The sequence below is a fragment of the Numida meleagris genome, chromosome 12 (assembly GCF_002078875.1).
Source record: "Numida meleagris isolate 19003 breed g44 Domestic line chromosome 12, NumMel1.0, whole genome shotgun sequence".
NCBI classification, from domain to species: Eukaryota; Metazoa; Chordata; class Aves; order Galliformes; family Numididae; genus Numida; species Numida meleagris.
The window spans coordinates 9,814,354-9,820,913 of record NC_034420.1 but is presented as its reverse complement, the minus strand read 5'-3'; the positions used below and the strand labels follow the sequence as shown (position 1 = coordinate 9,820,913).

Here is a 6,560-nt window from a genome sequence, read left to right as displayed (position 1 = left end):
TAAGGCGCGGCGGCACGCACCGGGCCGAGGCACAACACTCGGAGGCCCCGGGGGCGCGCGCGGCTGGCGGGAGGGGAGAGGGGGGAGCGAGCGGGCGGCGCGGCGCGCGCGCGACCCACGTGACCAGGCGTGTCACGCTCCGCCGCCATCTTGGAGGCGCGGGGCTGGGCCGCCACGCGGGGCAGCGCCCCCCCGCCCCCCTTCACCGCGCGGGAGGGGGCGGTGTCCTAGCAACGGTCTCCACGGAGAGGGGGCCCCTAGCAACGGGGCCCGGAGCGGGGCCTGCCCCACGGCCCACCGAGCCCCGGCACCTTCCTTACCTGAGGCCTCGTCCCGGCCTCCGGCCCCTCGGCTGCTCCGGGCGGGCTGTGCGGACGGCAGATCGGCTGCCGCCGCGCTCCGGCTGGGAGGTGCGTTGAAAAGCAGGGAGAAGTGAGAAAGTGGGCGCTGAACCTCAGCTGCCGGCCCCGAGAACGGAGATCTGCCCGTGTCCTGCTCGGGGCCACGCCTGCTTCCCGTGCCCACCACCTGCCGGGCACACACGGCTCCCAAGGCATCTGTGCCCAGTCTGTGTGGGGACCCCAGCAAAGCCTACTGCTCCAAGACACCCTCTGCTCTCAGTACTGAGTTAAATAAACACAGAACTCCCGAGAGAACCCCCAGGAGACACCGAGCGCCCAGCTGGGAGCTGCGAGCCTAGGGGCCGTGCCCCAGCACCGGGCAGCACGGGGCAGAGCCCCGCGGGCAGCACAGCCCGAGCTGGGAGCCCGTGCTGCGTCCATGCCAGGCTGCTGCGTTACAGCATGCCAAGAAACTCCCAGGTATGAGAGCGAGCCAGCTGACAGCCCTGATGTCATGCCTGTAAAACAGCCCTCCCCTGACAGCTGGGCTTTAAAGTGCTAACAACCAAAAGGGAGCTAATTAATTTGTAACATCACCCCTCTTAAAGAAAACCTCAGAGCCGTGGCAACGGTTTAACAATTCAGTAGGCTCATCATCACCGCGAGCGGCTGGGCTCAGTTCTGTCCTGCCCCCAGCTCCCTCCAGGCCCCTCTGGAGGCCACTTTGCCTGCTCTCATCTCCTCACCCGAATCCTGGCACACTAGCACGCATGGAGCTCCAGCAGCCTCAAGGTTTCCCCAGGGCATAGAGCACTCTGGGGCAAACTCCCTTTGCCCCAGCTCTGGACAGCTGCTCCCATGCCCTGGCAGGGGACACGGGGCACACATGTGACAGGGGTCAGACTCTGTTCAGACAGGCACCCCAGGAAAAGACAGCCGAAGGGCTGATGATCACCCTCAGTGTCCACTATTGGCTTCAGGAGCCAGGGGCCAAAGGGAAGAAGAGGGAGACAGCACTCTGCACTTTGAACTTGCCACTATTTACTGGCAGAGACAGCAATGCACCTTTACAAGGTGGCCAGGACGCAGCCTGATCCTGGGCACAGCACAAACAGCACACAGAGGCCCAGGTGACAGATATGCATACAGACACTTCCTCCCAGCACGTTCCAGTAGCACCAGCTCCCCCGTGGCCAGCAGCTATCGATGTCCTCAGGACAACGGTGGGAGAAGCAATTGATGGAGTGTGGCTCTCTGGCGAGCGATACTCGTGTTCTGTGCCCGGCCAGGCCAGACGGCTCCTGTGGCACGCTGTGTGCCTGCCCAGGCAGCTCCTGTGAGGACAGGGCATGTGCAGGTGGGCTCAGCTCACACCTGCCTTGTGCTGCCTTGGGGACACAGCAATACACACAGCCACCAACACATCACGCTGCTCCAGGTCTCTGCCACCATGTAAAAGGCCGCTGCTCACCACCAGTGTGACATCCTGATGCGGGCTTAAGCCTGGAGGAATGCAGCAAGGAGCCCAAATGATAGCGGCATTGGCCAGTGCTTCTGGGCCAGGACAAGGACTCCCGAGTCCATTCATGTGCCCTCCATCAGTGACTCCCGCTCCAGCTGCTGAGCCCAGTGACACCTCCAGTGAAGGTCCCTACCTGTGAAGGCTGCACATGCTCAGCTCTTGTCACAGTGAACTGCACAGGATGAATTCGGTCACCCCACAGCCCATCCTCTCCCTCACAAGAACCAGAGGTCAGCACAACAAGAGCCTGCTTGAGCCTAGGCTCTTTGCGACACCATCTGCTGCTGCAGACGTGCCACCTCCCTGGCCCCATATATAGGTCAGGTCTGTCACAGGATTAGCCAGGGTGATTGGAGTGATATGAGGAAGACTCCCACTGGAGGCAGGCTCTCCCCCAGCCTCTCCTGAACACTCAGCATGCCACTGGCTTCCAGACATGCTCTCCACAGCCTCTCCACCAAGGCCAGGAAGAGGCCTAAGATCCTCCCCTCCCCACCATCTGCAAAACAAGCAAGAAGAAACCGGTACCAAGCACCATGGAGTTCCCAGCCTTCAGGGAGGGACAGCAGGAGTATCCCCACCCAACCCAAAACCCGACAGATACCAGATGATGTGGAACACCCCAACATTATTAGGTGCTGCATGGTGAGGTGCTTCCCTGCTGGGGAGAGGAGCTCCCTCCCAGCTTCGCACACCTTGGTGGAGCTGAGTTCGCTGGCAGGGGAGGCAAGGACGCCTTCGCTGCGATCGCACACCACCCACTCACACCCCCGGGCTGCCAGCACTCCCATCAAACGCCTCCAGCCACACGCGTGGAGACGCTGACATGAGGAGCGAGGAGCTGCACAGGCAGCGGAACTGATAACACCCAGTTTCCTGTCGATCTCTCTCCCACGTGGATTCTCTGATGTCTAATAGCAAGGCTGAGCTGCAGTGCAGAGGGAGAACTAGCAGTCTCTTCCTCCCCAGACCTTTGAGATAGCTACCGCACTGCTGATCTTAACTGAAACCAGCCAGCAAGTTCAAAGCAGAGAGAAGACTTGCAAATAAACAGTAAGCTTGCACAAGCCTTCATTTCCTCAGGACAGGAATCTGCAGACATATCTCCACCTTTCTTCATTTGCCCTAGAAACAGCTGCACGACCTGAGCAGCGTGACCAGAAGGCTGTGGTGCAGCAGCTCAGGTATCTCTGGAGCTCAGCAGCATCCAGCAATGGGAAGCGCCCTGGCTCAGCCCGTGGGGTGCTCCAGCCCCAGCAGCTGTCAGAAGGCGTTCAGCGGCCTGTGGTGGCCCCCTCCCATGGCCACAAGCACCGTGAACCATGCTCACCTTTGCCTCCTTTCATCCAGCTGCAGGCAGTCCCACACCTCAGCTGTACGTGGGCGGGGAGGGAAGAGCCAGCACTTCCACATTCATCCTTACCCTGCCACCTGGGCAGTCCTCAGGCCCTGCCTCTCCTTCCTTCCACGGGGCACAATGCTTCACGACTCCTCTCTGCTCTGCCCTTTGCATGTTTACTCTCCATTCATACAGCTCTGCCTTAAAGCAGAGACCCCAACTCCCCTGGGCCGGAGCCTCCTGAGGGAGCAGGGGTACAGCCTGCACCCCCACCCTCAGCGAGCATCCCACCCAGCCCGCCCTGCACACTGCGCACACTGCGCCAAGGGGCGGCCTCCAGACACCTCCCCGCTGTGCGCAGGCCCGACTGCTCACACTGCCCTTCTGCTGCTGGCGGCAGCACCTGGCAAAAAGGACACAGGCAGAGCCAGGAGCCGGTGGATGGCAGGGAGCAATTCAGCAAAACGGGGCGCCTCCTGAAAGCGCGGGTGACAGTCAGGAAGTTGGGTTGGGTGCTTTGTTTTGCATTTTAGGAAGCCTGCAGGGACACCGACAACCTGCAACGATCATTTTCAGAAAGGAGCTCAGCGAAATTCACAATTTGCAGCCACTATTTGCCCTCTTTTGTCCTTGATTTAAAATTTGCCAGGGGTCCGCTTTCAAGATGCACTGAAACAGGCACTGACCGCTGCCTTAAGCGCAAAGGAAGTTTGCTGCCATACCTCCCCAGTACATCACTCACAGAAAACCCTGCACCAGTGCCTGGGGATAGTTTTAAGAGGGAAAAAAAAATCACCATGATTTCCAAGCTGACAGCCCCTGTGCACAAAGCGCGACTGTGCAGTGACAACAGAGCAGCCTGGGGCACAGGAGCTGGCTGACCTCTGCTACAGCTCTCGCCGGCAGATTTTTATTGTTCACCACTCGCCCAAAGCGCAGGCACACAGAGAAAAGCAACTAAGGCACTCGGATCAAAAAGCAAACGCAGCTGGGGAGCCACACCGGCACAGCAGGGAAAAGGCAAGCTGCTGGAGGGAGGCAGGCTCTGCGCCTGCCTGGCCAGGGGAGGAAGAACCGGAGCCAAGCCCCTTCCTGGAGCCACAGTGTGAGGTGCTGGAGCCTGCGGTCACCTCAAGCACAGAGCAGGCAGCTCCTTGCATACAGCGCAGCCAGTCCCTCTGCTCTCTCTGGTTAAGCTAGAACCTGCACGATGCTTTTTGGGGTAGCCAAGGGAAGCCCAGGGCTTTGTCTCTGACACTGGTGAGGCCACAGCTAGAAAATAAGGCTCCTGAGGTGCAAGCTCTGGGCAGTGCTCTCCTCACTCTTGCCTTGCACACAGCCAAGCAGGGAGCACCTCCCAAATCACCCCCCTCTAGAACACCTGGTTGAGCAAATCCACCAGCCAACCTTTCCTCTCGTACAGGGCAGGTGACAAACCACATTTCTACAGCTGGCCTGAGCAGGGAGCCAAGGGACAGTGGGAAGACGCCGTGTGCCAGCTCTTCGCTTCAGAGATGAAAAACCAACAGCATCAAAAAGCTCCGTGCTTTGCTGCCGACAGCCAGCGCCGGCTGCCCAGCCGTGCCCCGCGGCCAGGCTCACGTGACTGCGAAGTGGATGCACACGGTAGGAGTGGCTGTAGTGACAGCGTTACCACTTGTGTCGGACACACATCTAAGCCCAGCAAATCCCAGCGCTCTGCAGCGCTCATTTACAAACCCCACACGCTCTGCACAGGTACGCAGGCTTCAGCAACAGCTCGGTGCCCGTGGCCTGCTGGAGACACCCAGGGAACGGTGAGCATGGGGCTCCGGGACTGCCCGATGCCCAAGGATGAGCCTGTGCCATGCCCAGGGCAGGGAGAGTCCTGGTTCGAGCCAGGAGCCCACGCTGTGACACCGCCACTCCGCAATGTCAGTGTGCTCCTGCCCCACAAATACGCACGGGGAAGCGGGGACACCTGACGGGATCAGTGGGACCTCATCCCATCCCACTCTGCTTCCCACAGCCTTGTTTCAAGCCAAGTCTCTGATCCAGGACTTCACCAACAGTGCACACCTGGACGCAACGCCACGAGCCAAAGCCGAGGCCCTACCTGCTGGCTGTGACTTCATTCCTCTCACAGGTCCATAAAACAGGGATAATTAAATCTCTCCTAAACTCTCTTCCATTTAAAATAAAAATCTATAGTCCCTATTTCATTAGCTGGCTCTGGATTTTACAGCTTGATCAATTCCCCTCACAGAGCCCCGGTCCCAGGCAGGCAGACACAAACACACAGCGAGCAGCTTCCACTGTGCAAATCAATGGGGATTTGCAAAGTCTCCTCTCCCCGCTCTTTGTTCTGCACTCGCTGAGCGGGAGCTGCGCAGCACATCAGGTAGGGCAGCGTGCTCCACCGCCCGCGGGAACGTCGCTGCCAGGAGCCCCATTGGGCGTGTGGTGGTGCTCCCTCCAGCGAGGGGACAACCAGCGAGGGCCCCACAAACGCAGCCCCAACCCCAAAGGCAAGGCAGCCTTGTGGGTAACACCACTCCTCTCGCTACACGGCCAAGTGGGACAAGGCCCAGCTCCAGCAGTCAGAGGGAAGCAGCAGCTGCTCTCATCTCTCCTGTAAGAAGCGGAAGAAACCGAGTGCTGGGAGCTGAGCGCTCAGCTCACCATTTCCTGCCCTTCCTGGCCCCCCGCTCTCCCCCCCAATCAGCGTGCCGGGCCACGGCCAGAGCAGCCAGGGCTCCAGATGGCTCCGCCACCCCACGAGCCGCTCCCGTGGGCACAGCGGGGAGCTGCTGGCTGCCGGCAGCAGATGGAGGGACCTCAGCGGGAGCCGCACGGACAGCACCCGCCTCCCACCCCACACACCGGAGCAAAGGATGCCGTCCTGCTGTCCCCACAGGCTGCAGGGTGTCCCCTCGTCCGAGCACAGGGACGTGCCCGGCTGCAGCTCACCATCGCCCGAGGTTCGTGGAGCAGAGCACGGCTCCCGCTGCCCGGCTGCCTTCAAAGCAAACACCCAAAGGTGACAAACAAAGGCACCCGGCAGGCACTCCGCATTAGCAGTATTTTTAGACGCCGCTCTGGAGCCGGCCTTATTATTTTCATTGCAACGTGCATAATTACCCACCATGCACCGCAGTGACATCAGGCAGCAGCCCGCTCCCCTCGACAGCCGCCGCGGCCGCTCCTCCTCCTCCTCCTGCTGCTGCTCCCGGGGCTCCGGCCTCACCCCACGCACAGCTCCGGGAGCCGCGCACCCCCGGGGTTCAGGGCCCTGGGCCGGAGCCGAGGCGGCTCCAGGCTGCGGCACGGGGAGCGGGGCCCCGCAGAGCTCGTGGCCGGGCACGCTGCGGGCCGGGGC

At 61.0% G+C, this 6,560-nt stretch overlaps 1 protein-coding gene across 2 annotated transcripts in view; it reads right to left on the bottom strand.

Moving 5' to 3' along the window:
- The window catches only part of RNF44 (ring finger protein 44), a 13,604-nt gene extending 7,078 nt beyond the window's left edge, over positions 1–6,526 (bottom strand). The window contains exon 1 of one of the 2 annotated variants that reach the window (XM_021410688.1): positions 6,327–6,526. The gene's annotated coding sequence lies outside the window, so the exon portion shown is untranslated. Of the gene's footprint in view, positions 1–320; positions 590–6,326 lie in introns of those variants that run through there. The other variant, XM_021410689.1, reaches the window with a different exon arrangement.